We start from the raw sequence: 26276 nt of genomic DNA, 5'->3' as shown, positions 1-26276 counted from the left end.
GGGGAGACTGCAGGGGTGGATTCTGTGAGAAGGCACCAGGAGCTGCCCCCGTGTTGGCCAGAGCCCATTCCGGCCGGCCCCAAGCCTGACCCGCTGCTGGCCAAAGCTGAGCCCATCAGTGGGCTGCCTCGTGGCTGCAGGGAAGGGGCAGGGTGCGGGGGTAGAAGGCCGTGAGGTGGGAAAATGAGGCATTCTGCAGCTGAAAAAGTAAACCAAGGCCTTTTCTGCTGCTCACGCTGCCCCACAGGCAGGCTGGGGGTGCACAAGAGGTCGGGAGGGGACACAGCAGGGACAGCTGACCCCCACAGACCAAAGGGATATCCTACAGCATACAGCGCCATGCTCAGCAATAAATCTGGGGAGGAGGGAGGTTGGTGGGGGCTGCCCTTGCTCAGAGGCTGGTTGGGCATCAGTTTGTTGTTTTTCTCAGTTTTGTTTATTTTTGTTTTTTCTCTCTCCCCTTTTTTTTTTTTTAATTTATTTATTTGATTAAATTGTCTTAATCTCAACCCCCCACAAATTTTTGCACTTTTACCCTTACAGTTCTCTCCCCCATCCCACAGGGTTGGGAAGTAAGCAAGTGGCTGTATGGTGCTTAGCTGCTAACTGGGGTTGATCCACGACAGTTCTTTGTAAATCCTAATGGTAATGCCCCACGCACTCAGCATCTGAATGGTGGGACAGAACCAGCATCCACTGAGCATTTGCAGGTTAGGAGTGCAGCAGCATCCGCGGGGATTAGCCATGGATGTTTAGAAGAAATCATTAGTATGGTAAGAAATCTCCACACAACAAAGCATCAGTATTAAAAATGGAGGAACTCAAAAATATATGAGATGTGGCATTTACGAAGACAACCAAGTGAGGCTTCCAATAGCCACGTTAAATATGACACAGCTGCAGTTAATGTGAACCCTCCCTCTGGAGACCTCAGGCACGGAGTTAGGAATTCTCAGGAGAAAACATGCAAGTTTGCCCTTTTTTCTTGTTTGGTTTGACAAACTGGCAAACTTGATACAGGTGATGTATCTCCAAGACTTGTACCTTTCCAAATCCGGATCTCTGTATAACTTGCATGTGCTAGTTATCCTAGCAAAATCTGCTGGTAGTGGTGGTGGGATTATTTAAGGCAGATAATATATTAGCTGAGTCTGGCCGGTGTGATGAGATCAATTAAAACAGGCTACAAACTTTCTTCTTTGCGAACTGGCAGATCGCTTCATATTGCAAGCTGGATGGTAGAAGACTGTGATTAGTGTAACTTCATGGATAATCCTGTCGTCATGTTCAAAATTAAAGCTTTCTTCTTGTTTCTGCTCTGTAGTCCACACTCTTCTTGGGGGGCTGTATCTCCAGTTTTGGGCAGTTTGAATTGCAACCACTTAATTTCTTAGTAAGATAAAGTTTCTTTCTTTTTTTTTTTTTTTTTTTTTTTTTTTTTGGAATATGACTGATTAATTTACTTTAAGGATGAACTGGAACACAGTCACTATTCAAGCAACAAAGCTGGTACTGTGCGGTTTTGTCTCCTTGTTGTAATACTTTCTTGCTTTGTCTCAAGGGATTATCAACAGGATTTAAAACACTTGATTATTTCTAAAATTAGGTATTTTCTTTCAGTCAGATGATATAAACACTATCAACAATTAAAGAATTTAGACTAGATTGCTTGGTATTAGCCTATTGACCTTTTCCAAAGGACACGTTTGATAATACCCAGAAAGGATGTATCTCTGCTTTTAGATATCTAGAGGCAGCCTTAGTGCGAGCAAAAGAGGAAGTTGAAAATAATAGAAAAACCTGATTACCACACAGGTGCAGTATGTTATGAATTTAGTGCTACCTACACAGTTAGACTAGCATGGCAGAAAGCACTTGCAGGAGAATCAGAATAGGATGATTCTAATTGAGGATGGACCATTTTATCTGACTTCTTGCCCCAAGAGAGATCAAATAATTCTTGACAGGCCTGTCAAAATTCTTCTCAAAGAATTCTAGTAATGGTTACTGCATCAGCTCCCCGGGTAACTGGTTGTAGTGGTTTTGGATCCTTTCACTAATAGAGTTTTCTTTATTTCATGTAGATTATGCTGTCTGCATTTGTCCTATCGACAAATTATCTTTTTGTCTTTCCTCATCTTTTCCTGTATTTGACTGTTACCATGCCTCCCCTTAGACTTTCCATCTGTAGACTAAACACCACCATGCCTTTGCATCTTTCTGCCTTAGTTTTAGTTCCCAAGATATTTACTCATTCTCACTGCTGTTCTCTGGACTTTTTCTAATTTGTCCAAATGCTTTTCAAATGTTGTCATGCCCAAAACAGAACAGAAGCCTCCAGCTGGGGCTCACCAAGACAGAGTAGTGCCTATCTGCTACCTAAACAGCTGTTTCCCATCTTATCTAAGTGCAGAAACCTGAAATTATTTCCTTAAATCCTGGAGGCTTTTTGAGAACATTTATTTTATAGAGATTCTTTTGAATTACATACCTATTTTCCATGTTACTCTCAGTTGTTTGCAAAAATACATTTATATATATATCTATTGCGTCAACCCATTCACTAGTGAAAATACTAAGTATAAATGTCCAAGGCAGAGCTCTGTTCTGTCTATTCCTCTGTGCTGACAGTGAAATACTGGTAAATTTTCTAAGAAAAATCAGACCCATGGCTGACCTTTTTTATTTGAAGCAACATGAAACTACTTGTTGCCATTCCATCTTCACACATCAAATGTGCTTTTTACTGCCAGTGATTTTTTAAATAAACACCGCATCTCCATATATAGCATTATGACAGATGCTTAGATTAATTTTTATTACTGTGCGATGTCTTAATCATAAAAAAATATTACATAGCAGTTAAACATCAAAAGGCAACTTAGGATGCCAAAATTAGTTAAGCAAGAAAGTATGAATAGCTTTATCAAATATCAATTCAGTCCTCTGTCCTTATGCAGGATTGATAGGCTTTAATTAGAAGGTCATGCACCACTTTTTACAGAGGACTTTATGCATGGAGTAGTTACTCATTCAAGAGAGCATGGTCTATTTTCAGTATATTTTATATATCCGTGCAGACTGCCCTCTTTTATTTGCTGTGAAACATGGAAATGTAGTACGGAATGGGGACTTGTTCATCTCCTTCTGGGTTCTTGAGGAGTGGTGTCAGATAAGTATCGGAATGCTCTGCAACTATAATTTTTTTACAATACAAAGACAAGAGTCAAGATTGTCAGCAGCCAACTAACTTAAGAGTATCCAGCTAGAAAACTCACAGGACATTTACCATGTTACACTGCGGATGGTGTTCCTATTGTGTGCATCTGTAGCCACTATGAATGGTCAACACTTCTGCCAAAGGATGGCAAGTGTTTTGAACCAGAGCCCAGCAAGCACACGTCACGCAGCTATGAACTGCCAAAATTCCCATAAAGATCGTACAGGAGCTATAAGGCAGAGGCTGCCATCGTGTCTTACTCTCTGTGTCACCTTTCAGCTGCCTTTGTTATAAAACCATCTTTTCTCCCTTCTCACTCCTCAGCCTTCTGTTTGACTCACATATTCCAAGCTCTCCGGGATTGAGGACGGGGTCCTACAGACAGCAGCTTTCCACACCCTGCAATCCTGACCAGCTCCAAAGGCAGTGCTCCAACATCCCCCCTCTCCAACTGAGAAGGAGGCATGAGTCATAGAAGGAAAATGATATATGATCACAGTATATACCGTTCCTTTTCCATTATTCAAAATAAGTAGGGGATTTAATGAAAAAATGTAATGAAGAAACCTCCAAAGCATGTGTCCTGACTTTGAACTACTGGCTCTGCCACTCAGCTTTCTTTTAACTAAGTTCGCTTTAGTCTTTTCAAAAGGTCTAAGCATGCTGGGAAGAAAAAGTAATTCTGTGAACTGCCCTATGTCCCTTCCACACATGAATCTTCTCTCCAGCCTGTATATTTGGATCCTGGGCAAATGTTCAGAGGGATAGCAAAAGCTGAACCAGTGACCGTCTCTGTCAAATCTCAAGACTCTGAAACGCTCTAGTTCCTCTGTGATTTACAGCAGTGAAGCAAGCAAACTGTTTTAACGTGGACTAGAGAAAAAACATTATTTTACCCCTACCCATGTTTTTAGACATTTGGAAGTCCTTTTCTTCCCTACATGGGACAAAATACTTCAGTGCTAACAGCAGGTTATCAGCAACCTGAAAATAAAGCTTCTGATAAGTGTTAGTGACCTTTATTACTCTATTGAAGTCAGTGTGACCTATGATATAGTGTATTAATTAATAGGCAGCAGGTAAGTTGGTTTTGAGCTATATCTATTACAGTTTTATGAAAAGCATTTGAGCATCAGAGGCTGGACTGGAATAACTAAAGGGAGAGCATGGTGCAAATGTAGAGAGGGTGTAAGGATCGGTGAAGCAGAAGAAATTGGCCCAGAGGCAGGAACATAAAGGAGGCCATAAAGAAAAAAGGTCATAGCAATAACTGCTGCAAGAACATTGTCTCAGAAAGCTGGCAGTAGGATTGTGTTGGCTGAGGTTTATTCCAGGCAGTGTCTGTCAGTTTGCCATAGGCAGGGCAGGGCTGTGTCTGAAAAGGTAGGGCCTCCTGCAAGCAGTTGCAATGAGTTCATTTTCTTTCGCAACTGCCTAAAATATAAAAGACATCAGTTCCATTTCTTAATCCCTACACAGAGCAAGATGGATGTAGGTAAGGAAGTGGAAGTGGTAATTGTTCTCGGGTAGTAATGAGGTCATGTCATGAATTAAACCAAGGTGAATTTGTTTATTTGAAACATACCCTAGAAAAAATTTTTTAGACAGGAAATGGAGTAGGTGAGATATGGCTATTCCAGAAATGCTGGCCAGACTTTTGGGAAAAGTGAAGGCTGGATTATGAAAGAGGCTTCTCAAGCAAGGAGATTTTCACTAAGAATGAATTGTGCCCTGTGTCATCTCATCTGCTGATCCTTTATGTTCATCTGTATCATTGCTCCATAGAATTTTCTGCCATCATGCAAAATGCCTGTTGCAAAAGGCCCTTTAGTAGAAGGAGAATGTTCCAGTTGTTATTTGTCTTTTGTGTGTTTTCAGCTGACGAATCCCTTGGAAGGACACCTGCCATGTTGTTTGGACTCAGCAAACCCAGTTACAAATACACAGTAGAAGAATACAACAGGACACAGAGCCAGGTAAATAAGATCTGTATCTTGCTTAGGAGGATGGAGAGGATGTGCTTTGTTAGGCTTCATTTTAACTCTGCTATTATGCTTTATGCCACAAAAGCTGATTTCAGCCCTGAACAGTCTACCGTTGGAGCATATTTGTCCCTGTAATGCTTTTTTCATTGTTTTGCTTAAAGCTATTTCAAAGCTTTAGTAGATTTTTCAGTGTGATTATTAGTTGATGTGTTCTATTACATGCACCAGTCCTCCTGTGCTGTACGTTCTGAAGTTACTGCATTTAAGCTGAATTTCGATCGTAAATTATGTTTGAAAGTGAACAAACAAGAAGTCAAGACAGCCTTACTGGTTTTATTCCTCAAACTGATGAAGTGAAGGTGTGCAGCAAAGGTGATGTGAATGCATGGCCAGATTGTTCACTTCAGTATCAGTTCTGGTAGCAGAAGCAGAAATCAAAGTTGGTCTAGGCTTTGGGGAAAAATATTGGCCCCAGTTTTGGTGCCAAAGTCAGGGTATTATTGTGTTGGAAGTACCTCCTGAGGAAAAATCTCAAGAAATAGAGAAGCACCTTAGAAAACTTAGTCTAACCACAAAGGACTCTTGGGAGTGTGTGTGATATAAAACCTCTCCCAAAAAACAAATTCTGAGATGTTTTTCTGTCACCAGCTCACTTAAAGTCTCTAAAGTACGTTGCTCTGTTGCAACACTCGTGTTTTTATTAGTGTTGTTGGCTGTTGGGTAATCCAGCTGAATAATGTAACTCCAATTATCCTTCACTAATTCCTGCCAGGAAGAAAATGACCTGCCCTGCCTTGTTGGGCTGAGAGCTGGTTACTGATGGCTGCGACAATGGTTATTGTAGTGGACATTTAGCTGATTAAAGGCAGGTCCCAGTGCTTCTTGAGGAAACACTGCATAGATGATCAACCAGCTGAAACTTTGTAATTAAGGATGGATGAAAATTGTGGTGAAGTCGAGTTTTTCTAGTAATAAAATTCTCCAGAAAATATGAGATTTTTTTTAAATGAGGGGGTAGAAGATTATCAACTTTACATTGCTGAGGTCTGCCTATAAATGAAGGGGTCCCCAAAGTTGCTTAAACTGTCTGAATCTGTATTTCAAGTTCTAGTTTGATAGTTTTACACAGAATTTTAACTTTAGAGATAAATCAGGCACAAGCTTTTGCAATTTAGGCATGACACAATTTCCTTGAAGGCCTGAAGTACCAGCTTGTGCCAGCTTGTTCTTTAAAGTGAAAGTCTGCTTTGAAAAAGGGGTATGTAAAAATGGTCATGTAGTTCTCAAATTTTTAGGTGTGATGTAGCTCAGTTTTAAAAGGGGACCTCACACCTGGCAGCATATTCTGAGATCTTCCACTTGAGCTTGATTCTCATTCATCAAATGCTATTCTTTCTCTTTAACAGTCTTAAATTTGAACCTTCGATGAATAAACCTATTTAACTGCATTTTATATGGATTGTGTAGGGGAGGGAGTAACTTGAGAGGAAAAGGGTAGCAGAGGAGGCTTTGCAGTTGGCACCCTGCTCGAAACATGAGCCAGAGGTGAATGCAGCTCACCCATCCTGCTCCAACACTGACTTCTTGCGGCTTTTTGCTGCTAAAGCAAAATTGGTCCATTTCTAAAACATAACAGCAGATTTGTGAATAGTGTTTTCACACTGTTGCTTTTCAATATTTATTTTAACTATGTTTTGTGACTTCTGGTATTGCAAATGTCTTGTTATTACTTCACCATATAAGCAACAGCCATAAATCAGCCGTATGTGATGGAGCCTCTGTGCTCAATGTGACTAGAAACACTGGGAGGACTATAATTTTTTAAGTGCTCCTAACAAATAACGACATTAATTGCCTTTTACATAATGAACATTCTACTATTTTGTCTTTAGGAACATGGAGATGGTAGAGAGAGCTCTGAGAGAAATGACATGGACTCTGATTGAAGAAAGCCAACTTGGGGTAGAGGGTGTTGAAGACAGATCAGTTAAGAATACAGTGGGTTTCTCCCAAAGGGCTTTTGCAAATATTAATGAAGTTTCAGAATGTGACCCAAAAAGTGTCTCAACTACTAAATACTGAATGTTGCCATTCCAATATATCTCTGATTAAAGTATTTTGTAGGCTGTGAATGGTTATCAAGCCATGGCATAACACATCTCCTCCCTTTGCCCAGCACAGCAAGATTTTACTGTTCAGTAGAGAAAAAAGCAACACAGTCATTGAAGAGAAAGAGGGCTTTTGTGAGGACGAACATGACCTCTGTGGCGTATACCACTTTATTTAAGCTAAGGAGATAGCTGGAGCTTCTGTCATCTGGTTTCAATTTAACTGAAGCTCTTATTTGCTATCGCACAGATCTTGGTTCTGTTGCTAGCTGATCACTTCTGAATATAGAAAGCCTAGTTCTTGGGGCATTACAGTGGAATTCAATATGCCGGTATACCTAAATCAGACTGCAAAGTCCTCTTTTGTTCTCGGCAGCTGCACATTTTTTTTCTCATTCATCAGAGTAACAGAATGAAAAAACCCAAGAACTTTAGCTGACTGAAAACATGTAAAATTTACCTTTTAAAATATTCAGCAAATCAGGTGACTTGAACACTAATAATCATGATTTTATTAATTCTTGCTGTCCAGATTCTGTATTTTTTTTTGCAAACTAGAATGTCAGTCAGTATTCATAAGAAGGTAAATTGGCTTTATAGATCAACCAAGCTAATAAAAGAATATACTTATCCTAGTTGATATGCTGCTTCAGTAATCTCCTTATGAGATACTGAGTATTGTCCTAAGCTACTCTTCATTGCGCTTTTTTGATTACTTGTATGCATGAAGAAAATGAGAAGAACATCTGGAAGAGTGGATTATGGAAAGTACTATGCAAGATGAGTTTTCTGGACAATACTTTTGAAGAGACGTCTAAATTATGCTTTTCCATGGTAGTTGAGAAAATTCATGTCCAAAAATTTGGTTTTGCATGCGCCTATGTCGTTTCTGAATAGCTAAATGGAATACACAAGATTCTTCAGTTGCTGGGTTGTCAGCTGAAAATCTGTATCACTGCTATTCTGTTGAGTGTGTTAAGCTAATTTTTTTTCCTTTTTTTTAAAAAAAAAAAGGTTAGACATTGCAATGGTTTAGAGCATCGGGATTTTCTACAAGAGTAATATTCCCCCAAAAAAACTTGTTTTCTTTCTCAACCAGTGAAACACAAGTTTCAGAAATACAGTCACTGAAGGCAGACATTTCATTCATCTACATGCAAATCGCCACTATAAACCATGCTTGAGTCTCACAGGGAAGATTGCAAGTGACACAACCTCCAAGCAAAACTGGGAGCTCAGCCTGCATAACAACTGCTGTAAGTGATTGAAAGCCATGAATTTTCCATCACTTTCTCACAGGCTGCCAAGTGTCTTGTTTCCTTGGCATTTCTGTTTCTTCCTAATTTCAGAACCAGAGAGTTGAATTCTTCACCTTTCAACTCCTGCTGTATAAACCAGTGGTCAGAATCAATAAATGTTCCAGTTAAGATGGCACACTGCACAGGTCATCATGAAATATTGAAACTTAAACTATTTCCATTACACATAACTGTTGTCTTATGATTTGTTTCACTGTTTATGATTGTCTTACTCTTGCTCATTAAGGCCTGGGATTTGATAAAGTAATGGTGTGGTCAAAGCAGTGGAATTTATTCCCATTAGTCATTCTCTCATCTATTTTATTTGTTGGGGTTTTTTATTGTGTTTTGGTGGGGTTTTTTTCCTTTTTTTTTTTTTTTTAAATGTAACTTCTCTTCAGAATCATATGCCCAGTGGAGAGACAATTTACAGCTGTGCTGTTCCTTGTTCGCATTCTGAATTACAGCTTGAAGGGAGGGCTCTGATTTCTCCTTTCAGCTAGTGCCAGTGCTGATACCACCGTCTAGGGGAGACTACTGTTCTGCTTGTAGCACAACAAACCTTTGGGACGCAACAACCATTTCCATCATCAGTTTTGATGTTTCACTGCAAAGCAGAAAATGCCCGCACTGTCCCTTTGCTTGAAAAGCTGCTCTTACTGGTTCTCTTGATTCATAAGTAAGCAAAGCATAACAGAGGAGCCTTGTGATCAGCCATTTCTGTCTGGGTAATATACACAGTAGGCTCCATTTCCACCCTGATCAGGTTTTGGCAGGTTGCTTCTCTTTGCTGCTTCTAGTTTGTACCTGATGATATCTATGTTGGCAAGTCAGGGCTAAAGGTGAGATCTGGAGGGAATCTTCTGGTGAAGGGCGCCTGTTGTGAACCTGCTCTGTCAGCTCAGTTGGGTTCCACTTGTTGAAAAATCAAGTGGAGCTGTTTGCTTTACCTCTTTTTGGAAGGCAATTGAAAGGAGCTTTTTCTCTTCTCGTGGCATCATCTTCGTCTATTTTGTTATCCATGAACAGTCACGACTATATGCAAACTGCTGCTAATAACTGAAGAATAAGCCCATGGGGCCCCAGCCTAACTCCTTCTCTCTGTCACCCCAGGGCTTGAAGTTGCAACGTAGGCAGCAGATCCCTATTGCCAACATCTCTGGTGTCTGGTCTGATGTGGCAGCAGTTCTATATGTGCCTCCAAAAGAGGCAGCTGAGCTATGATCTGTCCACCTCATTCCTGTGCTTCAGCAGCTCCGCTTGGAGATCAAGTCGGGTTTTGCCAGGCACTGCACAAACATGAAATAAAAAATGGTCTTTACCAGCAAGAACCTACTTTCAGTTCATGAGAGATGATAGCAGATAGTGCACTGCAAGTGAACTGGCAGCGCTCATGCCTCCGTATGAGCTGGCAAGGACGAAGCAGCTGTGAAAGAGGGAGCTGAGTCTTCAGTACTACATGCTTTCCCCAAACTCCAGTGTTCAAAAACACCATGACCTATATAGCTTTGGACTTCGGCATTTTTCAGCAGTTTAAGGATTGACAGGTCATTTCTGGCACTTTTCCCCTCTGCTGAAAGACATATTTTTTAGTTGTTGACAAAAAAGAAAAAAAAAAAAAAAAAGAAAAAATAAATTCTGGATTGCAATCTATGTCCTTTTTAATGGTTTAAAATGTCTCTTCTGCAGAAGAGCTAGCCACTCTTTCATCAAACCTGCAAAGGTAGGTTCTACCATGTTATTATAAGAAGTCTGTGCTAAATGCTTTGACAAAAACCCTGCATACTCTGAAATGAAATCTTATTTACTGTGGTGTTATTAAAGTGCTAAGTAAACAGACAAACTCAGAAGGGCTGGTAGGATGTGGGTGGATGAATAAATGAGCTTTGATGCCAATGTCAGTCAATGCTAATTTGTATCCTTTGAAGAAATTGTGATAAACACAGCTGCCAGAAGTGTGATCTGAAATTTCTCTAATTAAATTAAATTTCACTGGAATAAAAGCAGCTGAGCACCTTGCTTTGTTTCCTTTATAGCCAGACTAATTGAGAGAATAATGACTTTCCAATTCTTTCATGAACAGGTAGGAGGGTAAGTTGTGTTAAATACATATAAGGATTTGATTACATACAAAAACTATTGTATGAAATTCTGTATTCACATTTCTTTTATTGTATTTTCTACTCAGGATTTGTATCTTAATTTAGAATCTGAGATCTTCAAGGGGGAATTATCTGTACTAGCTGCTGAACACTTTCTTCATATAAATATGGGAGATTCTAGAAGTTCCTCATGTTTGTCTCTTAAGTAAGTTTGTTCATTAATAGTAAAAGACAGACAAAGGTTTTCTGGTGGTTTTGAACTATTTAACTGCTGATCATGGACTGGGGATGAGCTTAAGAAGTCACTATAAAGAAGGACATCAAGGGAGAAAAGATGAAACTGAGGATGGGTGATCTCTGGATAATCCTTCATTTTTTGTCTCCTCGATTCAAAAACCACCTTGCTCCTTTTTGTAGGTGGATTGAAGGATCTGTCACTCCAAGCTCTGCAATTTTACTTTTTAAGTAAAATTTTGATTGGGCTCTGATCTGGATGGCTATGCCTTTTTGGACGAGCTGAAAATGAAGCAGGGTGATAGAATATTTCAGTTTTGTTTTGAGTTTTGGGGTTTTTTTGGTGTCCACTGTTTTATGAAGCAATTTAATTAGTCACAGAGAGCAGCGTAGCCAGAAGTAAATAACTGAGGTAGGTAGATATCTATCTATCTATCTATCTATGTATTTGATTTGTGAGTCCTATTGATTTTAAATAATGTAAGAGACATCTGTGTCAGAATTTAATGCTATAAAATAAAAATACGAATAGATATATCTCTAGAATTTATACATAGAAATCTTTTATTAATTTACAAAGATAGCTTCTATCGGTGCCATCTATCAGTTTCCAAAATGTGTTAATTATGGCAAATCGAGCTGATGAGGAATGCCATTAGGTACAGCATCTCTTCCACGCGTGAACACTAGATGGCACTGAAAGACAGGAGTTGTGGTGTAGAAGCGCCTCTTAAATTTCTCGAGGTTGGCATACTTCAGTGGAGAATCGCCGAAGCACAAATGATACCCTGTAGATCTATTTTGTGAAAAAAAAGGGAAGGTGTCACAAGAATTATAGAAACTATATTACATGACTCAGTAGTCGCTTGAGCTGATAGAAGAAATCAGCCCAATTAGAGATTAATTGGCAGAATATGATATTAAGCAACCAGGCCTGGCAGCAAAGTCCCTCTGCAGCCAGAGGCGCCAGAGCTTTTCCTCTTCCACTTGCTCATGCTGCTTCACAGCAGATAGATCTCCTCTAAATTTTATATGCTCTCTCCCATTCACTGTTGTGCTCCTTGAGTGCCACTCTAGTGCCAGACTTGACAAGAGTTTAAAACCTCAACCTCCACGGCATTTCATGCTCTGATCCTACCCCTGCCTGACCAAACACACAGAATCTTGGGCTGATACAGGAGATACGCTGCTCATGTTCAGGATGAAGTTGGAGTCAGAACTCAAGATTATAATAAGCCTTTAACAAAAACCATGTTAAGTGAACCTCAGAGGAAGAACAAGGAAGGGAGGGTGTCAGCGTCTCTGACTCAGGCTGCAAATTGGCTTTCAAACCATCGACAGTCTGACCTGGGGTGTTTCACATGCTTCAGAGTGACTTTTAGAGATCTGATTAACCTTGTGATGGGATGAAAGTGTAACAGCTTGTCATGTGCGAGGGATCCCTGAAGATTATCCAATGTTTTATTTTGGTTTTAAAAATTATGAAGACGTACTTTTATTCCAACTGCTAAAACAAGCACTCAAAGGTTAGGAAACTCTGTCTCTGAGTAACAACACAACCGTATGTCAGCCTGTTCTGTGCACTAAATGAGGCAGAGGTCCCTTGGGACAAAAGGGTATGCAATCATGTAATTAAAAACTAAAGCATATGCATAAAATGGCACAATTATGGCTGCAACAAACTTTTCTTAACATTTCAGCACTGGATTTACCCCGCCTAGATAATGTTTTCTATGTGTGAATTTTATATAAAATATTAACATTTCTATAAAAGATCAAGGACAGTGCGGTGCACGTGTGGGGATGCTGCAGGGGCCAGAGAAGGGATCTGTGTTACAGCCTGGGCTGAAACCGTTCCAGGGACACTGTGGCCTGTGCTGTGTCCCGAGTGGGCCTGGCTGCTGAGGTCATGGGGGAGGCCGAGGAGCTAGCGTGGGCTCCTTGTCACGCTCCTCTGCCCCCTGCTCTTCCCAGCCTTCCCACCACGTTCCCTGCCGCGGTGGTGCCAGAGACCCTCTCCGACCACCTCAAGTTTTACGGGGCTGCTGCTGAGAGTGTCAAGTTTAGTTTCCTTACTTAATTCCTCCAGAAGAAAACCCACCAGAATTTCCACCAGATTTATGCTCTTTCTCTTGTCGTTACTACAGTTTTCTGACACTGAAAAGAATCGTTTCAACCCCAGATACGGCCTTCCCTCGTTTCGGATCTCTTTTTAAAACTGTCTGTGTGAGGCTGTCATTCTTCGGAAGGTTTTAGAAAGCCTCCCCGACGCAACCCCTACCCGCTCCCGGGGCTCGGCCCCGGGGGGAGGGACAGACTCTCCGGTGAGCCCTTAGCCCGCACCGCCCTGCGGCCCCGCCACGCTCAAGATGGCGGAAGGCGGGCGCCGGGCCGGGAGCCGCGCTCAAGATGGCGCCTCTCCCTGCCCCCTTCCCCGCCCTCCCGACGGAGACTTCCGGAGGGAGAGGGCGTCCGTCCCATGGTAACTGCGCCACGGTGGAGACGCTGCCGCCGCGGGGGCTGCTCGCTTCCTGCCGCCACCCGGGCCACAGCAGCGGGCGGCCGCCGCCGGGGCCCTGCCACCGGGCAGCCGCCAGGTACGCACCGCCGGCCCCGGCCAAACGGCTTATTCCCCGCCCGCCCCCGGTCGTGAGGTGAGAGTGAGCCCGCCGGGGGCGGGCGGGCCCTGCGGGGCGGTCTCTCCGCGCCGCCGTCGCTGAGGTGTGCGGCCCCCGCGGCGGCGAGGGCGGTCCCGGCCGCGTCAGCCGCAGCCGGCTCCGGCGGGCACCCGGCGGCGCGGCGCGGGTGGCGGCGGGGCCCCTCAGCGCGGCGCGTGTGGCAGGCAGGCAGGCAGGCAGCCCGCCCTCCCGCCTCTCGCCCGCAGGGAAGCGGCTCCGCGCCCGCCTGCGCTCCGGAGTAGGTCGGGGAGGCGGCCCCGTGCTCCGGTGGCGGCTGTAGCGGAGGGAGTAACCCCCTGACCCGGGGAGAGCGCCCCGGGGATCCGTCCGTCCGCCCTCCTCCCCGGGGTACCGGCGGCTTCTCCTTGGGGGAGGGAGAGCCCTCGCCGGGGCGGAGGTGGGCAGGCGGTCACGGCTGCCCTCGCAGCCGCTGGGCAGCCAGCGCTGCCCTGGTGTCTTGTGAGCCTTATTTTAAAACATTGCGTAAGAGTGAAATTATTTTTTAGATTCACTTATGAATTTTTGTGTTGACTTTAGTGGGCGCTGGGGCTTTTTTTTTTTTTTTTTTTTTTGTTAAAAAAAAAGTGTGCAGACATCTAACTTCTTTTGCTCATTGTGGACTGAAATATGATCAGCCCTTTCGTGTGCTTACGGTCTTTGTTCAGACACACGCTGCTTGTAGTTGCCAAGTTCGTTTGTTAGGAGCAAAGACTGTGAGAACATAAGGCTTACAGGCAGCGGTTTCTAAAGGCTACTCATATGGCATACGGTAACCCCTGACTTCTGCCTGCACAGCCAGTGTTCCCACATGCTGCTGAAGCGTTGCTTCCAGTGGTGGTGGCAAATGCTGGAGATGCGTTGGAGACACCATTAAGGCAGAGGTCTATTCAGATGTGTCTGTCATGAGTAGTGCGCGAGCCTCTTTGGCTGGTGGATTCACTGCAAGTAACCGGTTACTGTGTTATCAGCAATGGCATCTGCAGCTGTTGCAACTAGGTAGCACTGTACCCGGATTTACAGAACGGGTTAGCTCCAGTGTGAAGGATGGATCACCTGGTGGTTTCTTTTCATCTTTCTCCTAATAGAGGAGGAGAGGATATTAGAAGTTTAATTAAAAACACTTCTGTGAGGATGGGAATAGGACACTCAGAATATTTTCTCAGCCTTGAAATAAGATTGAAAAATACAATTTTGTAAAATGGTTGATGGTTCATGTTGTGTGTTAGCAAAGGAGAGCCAGCTCTTTTCAGGAGAAGGGATGAAGACTTGGCAGTTACTCGGTGTGTCTAGTGTGTGTGTGTTTTAAGGGAACGAAAACTGTCTGATTAGAATTACAAGTAACTTGTTATACAAAATCTGGCTTAGACAAACCTGTGAAATAGTAACAAGCACTTAGGATAAGGTATCCAAATGACCAGTGGGCTTATAAATGTGCTTAGCTTCAATAATGTTGACTGGTGGAATTGCAGGGGAATGAAAATGCAAGGAAGCAATTGGGACAGGTAGGGCCTGGGAGTAAGGTGGGATTTCTTAACTGCGCAAAGGGACAAGAGCCTGAAGCAAGCAGCCTGCAGTGATGGAGGTGGAAGAGATCTAGTGTGAAACGCTCAAGGGGGGGGTAACAATCTTTGGAGTGGGGAAATGTCTATTAGGAAAACATGAATACTTACAACATTGGCATTTATAGACTCTTGTGGCAAATGCTTAAGTTTGTAATCACTAAATTGTTGACTCTAACAAATAATAATGATTATAAACATTCACAGTATGTTACAATGTTTATAACATTCACAAGTTTATTGACTTTACATATATTTACATTTTACTCTGAATGTGCAATAAATATGACTTGTGCTGCTTTATTTTTTGGTAGCTTCCAGAAACTGCCACTAGTATTGGGATGCTGCTGTGCTGGTTGCTGAATGTCCAAGTGAACTGAGATACAAATGAAAGAGTCAAACAAACATCCAGGGTCTTTTTTTTTTTTTTTTTTTGCTTTATCTTTAAACATTAAGCTTAAAGTAACAAAACACAAGAGCCTTTGACACTAGTATTCTATTTAGGAATGGAATGGTTGAACTACATCATGATTGTAGTACGAGATATTTTGGGAGTCATTAAATAGAAAGGAAAATCAAATTCTGCAGAAAGATTTATTTCCTCCTTTACAGCGAAGTGAGTAATATCCTGTAGTAATATAATAGCCTAGTTTGAGGGCACAGTTATTTTGAGATTAGAAGGTTAAACATGAACATCAGTTAAACGCAGATGAACGTTGAAATTGGGACCTGGTACTATAGTGGTGCAGAATATGGAAGACTGCATTAGGATTTGAGACTGTGTAGCATAACTCAGCGAGGATTTTTTTCCCTTTTGGGTGGCATTGTCCGTATGTAGGGAATAAAATGCAAAGATTGGATTTTCCATTTTTTTTAACCTGCTTTTGAACTCACTCTAGTGGAGTTAAGCTTGCGTATGGGTTGTATAATGTGATAAATAAGGCTGCAGTGGTGACTTTGCCTTCATGGAACCTGGGGGAGAACTGTGTCGGTGGCTGGGCTTTCCTTTGCGTAGAGCAGTACCTTTGCTTCAGTTTGGTTGCCTTCTCTTGCTCGGTAATGCATGAGGCATGACTTCAGAATGAAGCATGTTCTCTATTTTTTAGCAGACAGGTTTACAACATTGCTGAGAAAGTAGGGGTTTTCCCTTTGAATTATTTTTTTCTCGCTCCTCCTTTCCAAATCTGCTACCATTGCAGATTCCCAATTCTTTTGGAGAATGCCATGTGAAGATATTTTTGACTGATCAGAGAATTACTGTAGCAGGAACAAAAGAGATTGATGGGGGAGAGCAGTCCCAAGGGGCCTTGAGAAGAAAGAGATGGAATTCAGATTAGTAGCCTTCAAAAAGATCTTGCAGTAGAAGAGGTGAAAAATAAGACTATAAAAGAACAAAGGTAAAAAGAACATGTGAAAACACTTAGTTCTCATAATGTTACCCTTTCCCATGAGGAGGCTTTTTGACTGGCTTTCATAGTAATGTTTCTCATATGTTCACCATAGATTTGAGCCATAAGCTTTACTTTTCCTCTAAGCCTTTAGTAGAGATGATTGATTTATTAGCTTTGATACAAGTATAGAATTACTTTCAAACTTTGAAATACATAATAAGCACCTCGGATAATTAGCAAGCCTACAACTATCTCTCTTTAAAATGATCAATGGCATTAATTTGGTTTGGTAACCATGGCTGTTTTCTTGTTCAGTGACCATATGGTATTTCTGAGTTTAGTGTGACTTCCTCTGAGCAGTTTTTACAAAGTCAGCTGGGCCTTGGTGTGAAGTGCAGCAAAAATTAAACACAATGGGAAGGTGTGAAAATGTTCTTATATTAAAAAAAAAAAATGCAGGTTGCTTTTCTGCCCTCAGAACGCAGGTTGCTTTCATTTTGGTGTAAGAGTGGATTATAGCATCTGAATCATACATTTAGTGAGACTGTAGTGTGAAAATAATCAAAACTTGTAACTACTGCTTATTTGACACTGAAGCTTTTAATGCAAATAACTATTAACAGATCAGTGTTTTGTTGTAAACAAAATACTTCTTAGCTTTACAGTAAACATGAGACCCCTGTTACAGTAACTTAACCTTTTAAGGGGATCTCTTCTTGAGGTGTGATACACTAATGCTGCTGTTGCACGTGTCTTGACATTAATAAAACAGCCACATGAAATTACCATCTGAATTCTGATTTTTGAGGCTTGCAGTAGTCAAAAACTCGTGGATTTTATCTGTCAGATAATTTTTGGATCACCAAATCTTAACAAGTCAAGAGCTTTTGAAAAACATTCTGGGCATCAAGGAGCACGGTCCAACTGAGTTGGTGAAAGCTAGAATAACAGAGGATTCCTTCATTGGGAAACCCTGAGCAATTTTATAAAGGTGAAAGGTGGGGGGTTTGTTTTTTTTTTTTTGGTTTTTTTTTTTTTAAGCTGATCTTTACTCTCTGCTTATTAATAGCAGTTTAAATTATTCCATGGGAGATTCTTCAGCATGTGATATTAAGAGAAATAAATCTGGCTAGGAGAGTTGTGTGGAAGGAGATCCAGTGTCACATGGTGAAGTGGGAAGGAAAAGATCTAAAAGTGGAAGCAATTAGGTCAGGTGAATGGGGCAAGGAAAGAGGTGTTGGGAAATGGAGTGTGGTGAAGCCAGGGGTCACAGGAGAATAAAGTTTGCTAGTGGCTATGTAGGGTAGCATAGACCTTACAAGAACAAAGTTTTCTGGGGTGGGAAGCAGGCACTGAGAAGAGACAGAGGAGGAACTGGTTGGTATACAAACTGAAAAGTGCCACGTGAATTTAATTAGAAATATATCTGAAAGGAGTGATGAGCACCAGAAGAACTAGTGACTGTAAGGCACATGGTCTTGGAGTGTGTGGACGGAGATGAGAACAAGGGGATGTGGAGCCCATCCCTGTGAGGGGAAACCTGAGTGCTGAGGTGGGACTGAGGCACTTGGGGTATGGAAACAGCTTAAGGCATGCAGCCCAAACCGAGAGGAGTTGTACAGGTACCCTCAATAGGGACAGGTAGGGAGCCATGCTGGCTGTCCTCAGTGGTGCAGAACCCAGAGAGGTGGTCACAGTGTGTGCAGTTTACAGAAGCTGTGAAGGAAACACTCTTTCTGCCCTGCCTGTTCTTATTCCTCCCTCCATCTTTATGCTTTATGGTAGAGGTAAAAATCTTGATTTCTGTTGTGTTGGTATAGTCAACCTATGACTGGAAATAATGTTAGCTTTCTGCACTGAAGTCTCTGAAGAAAAGGCTTGCTGTGTATCGTAATCTATAGCACTGTTGTTTTTGTAGGAGCAGACAAACACAGCATGGTTGTGCTGTCTATAGTACAACATAACCCTTGTGCTATGTAGCACAAATTAACAAAAATGACTAACCCATAACTATTAGCAGATGTATACTGTGGTTGACTCTTGTATAGTCTCTCCTTGTTAATGAACTTGACGTGCAGATAGAATGGGAAGGGGATAAGTCTGACTTTAATAGGAGGAAACGTTTCCCTTGTCATTTGAAAACACATTCCTGAGTGAAGCGTGCACACCCAGCAATAGTGCTTTCTTGTGCAGAGCCATAATGTTTAAAATTAAACTGCTGTTATTCCTGGATTGTCAAGAATCTCTGCCCTACCCCCCTCCCCCCCAAGTGTTAATTCTTTATCTTCTGTCTTTATGTAACCAAGGTTGGTCAAGGGCTGTAAACAGCCTTGTTTTAGACTTCCTAGTATTTCTTTATGCCATTGCCATCCTTGCATGTGATAAGACATGGTTGTTGGAGCTGTACCAAGGAGTAAATCTCAAAAGCAGTAAGTTTTATTGCCACAGCTAAAACTGTGCTTGTGGCTTGCTTTTGAAAAGTATCACATTTGCTGTTTTCCCTGAGTGTTTGAAGAGAATATCGATGAGCATTGTTTCAGGTTGGAATATTTAAGTACAACATCATAATCATCCTGTGACTTGTACCCATCTGATCAATGAGTATCCTTTAAAAATAGTTTAGACTTAAAATTGCTAATTTAAGAAATTGTTTCTCTTAATGTGCATCCTTTAAGGCTTCTTTATTGATGTCATATTTAATTGTATGTGTAACGTAATAATTTTTCTGTGTTTTAGTGTAGGGAAGATGCATCTACACTGATACGTGTTCAAGCTGCTTTTTGTGAAGTGCTTGTCTGTGATTAAATATTTATACACAGGATGGAGCATCAGTAGTGAGATTCAAGAAGATACATTTTGTAAATACAAAATCCATTCTATCTGGAATGTGAGTGGAATGATGCTGCTCAGATTACACTTGTGCTTCAGGGTAGTGCTGGAATTAAAACTGGGGTTTTTGGGTGGGTTTTTTTTGGTGGTGTTTTGTGGGTGTTTGTTTTGTTTTGTTTGTTTGTTTTTTGTTGGGCTCTTTTTTTTATTGCAAAGACTCATTTGTAGTCTTCTGAGTTTTTCACTTTCCTATGAGTTGTAAAACATGGGTGCCTGATCTATAGACTTGGACTGAAGAGACTTCTAGACTTAATGTGAACTTAAAAGACTTAGGAGTTTTCTCGCTGTCCTGTTTGCTGTAAATAGTTGTTACACTCAGCTATACAGCTGATAGGATCCATTTCTAAGGGTAAAAATACTCAATGTTAAAACACCATGAATAAGCAGCAGTTCTTGAAGTTGCATAAAAAATGGATGATGTGGAGATATCTTTGGGTGGGAGGAAGGAAGAGGGGGATTTTGATAACTAAGTAATTAAAGATTGCTGCAGTTACGCTGTTTTGGGCTTAGACAATTAAAGAGCACTATGCCACATAGTTTGAATATGTAAGTTAAAATATTTTCTTTAATATGTATGCAGTTGAAAATAATTACATAAAGCTAAAGGAAATTTTTGCCTCTTGGAATAAACTTTACCCTAGTCTTAAACATATGTTCTCACTTATTGTTGATAGCTTCTTTAATACCATAAAAACTACAGCAGGTATTGCAAGAATTCAGTAACTTAATCTTAACTCTTTGAAGTTAAATCATGTGGAAGGTATGTCATGCTGATATCTTTATAAAAACATAATGGAATTAAACCCAAAATCATTATTAAAACTAAAAATAAGATCATTAATATAGTTTAGAACTTGCTCCTGTGACAGTAAAGTCTAAGAACCTGAATAGTTCTAGAAATTTTTGGGGCCTGAATTAATCATCATGTATTTTCTTTGGTGGTGAAACGTCAGAAAATTAAAAAGCAAGATATAAGAGTTTTGAAGCATAAAATTTGTAAATGTGTCATTGTGTAATAATGTTTATACATTAAGACAGCTAAAGTAGTGTTATGGCTGACTGTGAACTGTAACTGGCTTTTTTTATGTGTAACTGCTTAACTGTTGCATCAGTAAACTGGTTTTCTCTACTTAATTTGCTGTCAGGCAAAGCCAGTTTAAGATCCACTGCAAAATCAGTACTTTGTCAACCTATTCTGTGTTAAAAAATGGTAGAGATGGCATTAGTGGGAAAACAATTACTTGCTTTGTAAGTAGTGCTGTTGAGTTATGACTAAGTATATTGATTTGCCTGGCCAACGCAAACTCCAGACAGATTTTTTTTTTTTTTTCTCCATGGCCTTTCCATGAGAGGGTCACATGGCTGTTTTTTATTGCCTTGGATATGGTTGAATTGTACAAACCAAACTGCTTTCAGGGGAAATTGAGAGGTTTTTAAATGATTTTTTGGCAAATTGATTTTGATCACTGATATATGATGGTGGATGGATCAGGGGAGGCTCGTCCCTCTCTTCTTAGCTTTTCAAAATCTGTTACTTTGCAAAGCCCTTTAACTTTTCTTTGTCATGGCTTTACCAATAATATACACAATAAAGAACTTATTGACTTCAAAAATATGTGAATTTATAATCTTCTTTTTACTATCCAGTCAGGAGAAACTAGTGTGTGTTTGCTTGTGCCAAACATGCTTTTGTTTTTTCTTAAATGGGCATGTTTTCCTCTAGCCACCAAAGGCGACTTGAATATACTGTTCAGAGTTCCTTGCTGCATTTAGAACTTAGGCTACTAAATCTGTAAAACCCACAAACTGAAGCTATAATAATGGGTTTATGAGACATTGAGGCTTCTTCCTACTTCTGAGGTCCAGCAGTTATTAACAGAGCTCCTTCTATTCTAACCAACCTTTCAGTATTTTCTTCTCTGTTTCAGCAAAGGGTCTGGTTGTCCCTGATTTACTCTCAGAGGTTCCAAGTCAAAATCTAGTAAACTGGTAATAGTGGGTCTGAATGGTATCACAAAATGTTTATGCTGCTTTTCTCTTCAGGGCTTAATGCCAGCTCTGTCAGCTCTGTTAAGAGGATGTTCTGTGGTATCTTGTTTGTCTTTACTGGAAACTTGTATTCATATTTGTGTTACAGATTTTCTCTATTGTATTACAGCTCTAAGAAGGATGACTGGGGTGGAGTTGAAAAAAAATACAGTAAGTGAAAAGATTGAACAAAGTAAATATTTCAATAGTTGTTAATAAGATCTAGTTATCTCTTATGTGTGAGCTGCTTCTGGGTAGTCTTCCATGATTTACTGTTGTGGTTTGGGCCTGGTCAGCAGCCAACCACCACACAGCGACTCTCTCTCCCTTCTCTTCCGGCAATAAGAAGGGACAGAGAGCCAGGCTTGGGGTTCGAGATAGGACTGGGATGGGGAAAAAAATCCCCCTTTATGGTCACGAGCAAAAGGTAGACTCGTTAGGGGAAGAAAAAAAAGAACATACATTTATTACAGACACTAACAACACATAACAGAGTAGGACAGTGAGAAGCATTGCCACATCTTGAGAACACCTTCCCCCCACCCCTCCCTTCTTCCCGGGCTCAGTTGTGTTCCCAATATCTCTACCTCCTCCCCCCAGCAGCGCAGGGGCAGGGAATGGGGGGTGCAGTCAGTGATGCCACTTCCTTCATCTTCGGTGGGTGGAGCTCCTGGAACTTCTTCCCCCTGCTCCATCGTGGTCCACTTCTCACAGGAGACAGTCCTCCACAAATTTTCTCCAACATGAGTTCCTTCCACAGGCCGCAGCGTTCCCCACACTGCTCCATCGTGGGTCACTAACTTTCTCCGACTGGGTTCTCTCCCACGGCTGCAGCCCTTCCCGAGCTGCTCCAGCGTGGGACTCCCCCGCATGCTGCAATCCTCCCAGCGCTGAATTACAGCAGCGGGGCTACCTTTTCCCACAAGACCCTGGCCTTCTTCAGGCACAGCACCTTGATCAACCAAGCGGAAGCCACAGGCCATAAATCAGTGTCTGCTCAACCGTAGATCATTCATGGGTGGCGGGGGGGGCCGCCCTGCCGTCTCACCACAGGATACAGGAGGGTCTCTGCTCCGGCACACCTCCCCCCTCCTTTCTTCCTCTATTCCCCCACTGACCTTGGTGTTCACGCAGCTGTAGCAACTCCTCCTCACCAGTCTCACTGCCTGTCACCACGTCCCTTCTTAAATATGTTATCGCAGAGGCGCAGCTGATTGGCTCAGTTTTCCAAACAGAACTGGAGCTGACGTGGAGCTGGGGGAGCTTTGAGGAGCTTCTCACAGGGGGCCGCCCCTATAACCCCCTCCCCTGCTACCATAAACTCCACCACTCGCTCAACCCAGGACATTTAATATTTAGTGTATTAAAACACAGGCCAAAACAAGCACTTATGGTTATTGAATGGAGAAGGGCAGGTGGGGGTGGTAGGAACTGATGCAACAATTTTGTTCCACTGCTTAAATTTTGCTTTCTCAGTTACATTCTTTCAGTTAATTTAGACTTGTATAGACTAGCTTCCTGAGAGTCTATCCATAATTAACAATATCAAGTAGTGTTAGTTACAGATGTGGCTGCCATGTGCAGCAGCTGTGCTCTTACTGTGGGTAATGCTCTAGATTAGGGTGACAGCACTTGTTGGGAAATACGAATCAGAACTTCCTACTACAGAATGCAAGTCCAGTAATGCCATCTTGCTTTCTGCCTATGTGTTCGTGGCATAAGACAATACAATTTGCTAAGCCAGCAGAGAACTACTTGCTTAGGTTATCTTTCTGGTTAGCAAGTTGAATGAGCTCAATGCGTGGTCAGAGGTACACCAGCACGATTGGTACAGGTCAACCAGAACAGGAGGCAAGAGACCTCATTTAGCACTAATGAGGTATTTGGTGATCAGTTAGATCATTTCCATCTAACATAAAGCTTTCTTTTGCTGTACTATTGGAAACTTGAATGTGTGATGCTGCTGGGTGTTTACTAAATTAGGGTACAGACAACTAGTAAGAGGTGATTGGTGAAAATATTCTAAGACTTCAATTGGTTGCCACCTTTTTGGAAAAGTTTTGGATGAACCTTTTTTTGAAAATATGTAAAGTTTCTTGTTTCAAACCTTCATTAAAGTATGGATTTCTTTCTGTAAGTTTGGCTAAGAGCTGAGAGTTCTGACACTGAGACAGTTAAACAGTTTTGGAATAAAGATTAAAACTTAAATATGGTTAAGTAATAGAAATGCATGATACAAAGGCATCATACTATACAACAAGCTGTTTACATTAGTGTGTTCATGTCTCGAGAGGTTCTTCTGCAGGACTAGCTCCTCCTCTGTATCTGTTCATGCATGTTTGATAGTAATGGCATCCGTTTATACTTACTACAATAAAGATTAGTGTACTTCTAGGATAGTTTATGTATGGTGATAAGAAGAGTAACTGGTTGGCCTGCTACTGAGTAAAGAAATGTAATGTGATGCTGAAAAAACTGTATGTTTTGTGCATTTGTTGCTTCAGACTTATCTTTATTTCAGGATAAGCTGCAATTATACCTCTCCTCAGAAACAGAAGTGTAGGAACTTTTCTCAGATATGGTAAATAATGAAGAACTCTTATAAAAGTGCTAATTTGAACAGCAGATCGATTTCAAGCAAGGTTATTTTGTTTCACATGGTTCCTGGTATCAGAATAGCTATCAATTTCCAGATAAAGTTCTTTAAAGAGGGGCAGAAGCCAAGCCAGTACCTGTATTTAATTGGGACAGGTGGAAAAAGAACCAGTAGAGAACTTGCAAAAACAATGCAACAAATATGAACTATTTGGTAAGCTCTTAAAGTAATAAGTACAAAGGTTTTAAGTAAACATAAATGTGGATTTTCTCAAAACAAAATTCACAAGAAGTCAAATCTTCTTTCATGACATGGTATCCAGTCTTGTTTGGGAGGAAGAAATATCTTAGTTTAATGAGCTATTCTAATTATTTTGTCTCTATGAAAAGCAAGGAAATGTTTGTCTAAACACCGTAAAGCTGGTGAAAAACCTTAAATAGATTCATGGATCAGTGTCAGACCAGAGGATGTCTAGACTGAATGGTCTCTACAGGGTTCAGTCACTAATTTCGACTTAAGTAAAATGTTAAGGCTATGCAATATTAGCAACAGATGGTACCAAGCTAGGAATTGCTGCAAGTGTGTTGGAAAACATGGTTAGGGTTCAGAATGATTTGAAGAAAGTAGAGAAGCAGTCTGGGGAAAAATACGCCTTTTGGGATAAGGACAAGACTCAAGATCCGCCATTTATTGATCATCTCTCTGCAAGTAGACAATGGGGAGGTAGAATGAGTTTTGTGCAAAGGATCTGGGCATGTGGCAGTTAACAAACCAGATGTGACTGTGTTAACACAGATGTTGCAAACAAGTCAGATGTACAGTGATTGATAAGCAGGATAATTTTTCATAAATCACGTGAGTTCTTCATTCTAGGCTCAGGCATTTCACCTCAGGAAAAGTGAGAGTACTTTGAGAGAGTACAGAGGGAAGTAAAGAGAAGAAAGTCTTGAAAATGGATTTGTTTCATTCACAGAAAGATTTAGAACTGTTTTCCTTAAAGAACAGAATACTACAGGGAGAAGGAAGAGTTGTCTTCAGGTGAGAAATGAGCAAGAAGAGAGGACAGTGTTTTTTACTCTAGCCTCTCTGATGATAGAACTACTGGTAATGTGCTTAAACTGCAACAAAGATGGCGTAAATGGACACTAGAACAAAATTGTGAACCATTGGAACAGATTACTTGGGAAGACTGGTATTTCCATTTTTAGAGTGCCTTATAAGGTACGTATTAACTATGTCTAGACTGTGTTTTTCTCCCTCAGTCCTGAAAGGCAGTATTAGCTGATTTATTTAGCTCCTTTCCAACCATTATTTTATAATATTAGAAAATCCTAGAAGGGTTTCTAGAAAGCGGGGGCATACAAATTAGAAAGGTATCAGAGTGGTTAATAGCATTGGGCCCATATTAATCACTTTCTCATTTTTGTGTTAATGGGTCTTGCTATCAAAATTACACATCTGTATTCCCTCATTTCCACTCCCTGCTCTTCAAAGAAAAGTAACATTGCATTGAGGGAGAGGGAGAAATATTTGTATAAATTTTCTGGCTCTCTTCCATTTCCTGACTAAATGTCTTCCAATTGATACACTAGGTGTATACTGGTGGCAACAAACTTCCAGAATCATCTTTCTTCCCCAGCTTCATATAAAATTGCTTTGGGGTTAAGGGAGAAATCTGATTCTTCAAACCCCACAGAAATTTTCATACTAGATTCTGAGATTTTTGACTGCTTTGCTCATTACTCTGAATTAGAATTAAGATAGAAAATAAACCATTCCCTCATTAGCAGATATAAGCCTTTATCTTGCATGCCCTTTTCCGTAAACCTGGGAATTAAGATGCATGAATAAGAGGCAGTGTAGTCTGGTAACAGGAACTTGGGCCTGGGAGGCAGAACTGTCAGCATCTTAATCTTAGATATGATGTTGAATTATGATTTGCTGAAGGGCATGTTTAATTACTGGCCCTGTTTTCCACACATCAGAACGTAATGCTGTAAGGATTAATTTTTGTCTGTAGCTACAGAGATGAAAATTCTGACATGTCTCTCTTTCTACTTTAAAAGTTAGTATGTAAGCCCAAGGTTTTCATTCATCGATTCCTAGGTTGTGTTTGGCTTCTGCTACAGTATCTTCAGGTTAAAGAACAACCATTTAAAAATTTGGTAGGTTAAAAATACCTATCATA

General features: G+C 41.1%; 1 protein-coding gene and 1 long non-coding RNA gene across 3 annotated transcripts in view; both read left to right on the top strand.

Moving 5' to 3' along the window:
• Positions 1 to 564: 564 nt before the first annotated feature.
• Positions 565 to 10614, top strand: LOC116960782. The gene is made up of 5 exons (XR_004406569.2): positions 565 to 773; positions 5099 to 5196; positions 7098 to 7207; positions 8413 to 8569; positions 9725 to 10614. It is a non-coding gene; the product is annotated as an uncharacterized LOC116960782 (long non-coding RNA).
• A 2793-nt stretch (positions 10615 to 13407) lies between these two features.
• The window catches only part of DISP1 (dispatched RND transporter family member 1), a 98427-nt gene continuing 85558 nt past the window's right edge, over positions 13408 to 26276 (top strand). The window contains exon 1 of one of the 2 annotated variants that reach the window (XM_042789705.1): positions 13408 to 13601. The gene's annotated coding sequence lies outside the window, so the exon portion shown is untranslated. The remainder of the gene's footprint in view (positions 13602 to 26276) is intronic. The other variant, XM_042789704.1, reaches the window with a different exon arrangement.

The sequence above is a fragment of the Tyto alba genome, unplaced genomic scaffold, assembly GCF_018691265.1.
Source record: "Tyto alba isolate M040663 unplaced genomic scaffold, T.alba_DEE_v4.0 Super-Scaffold_16, whole genome shotgun sequence".
Taxonomy (NCBI): Eukaryota; Metazoa; Chordata; class Aves; order Strigiformes; family Tytonidae; genus Tyto; species Tyto alba.
This window is presented reverse-complemented; position numbering and strand designations above follow the sequence as displayed.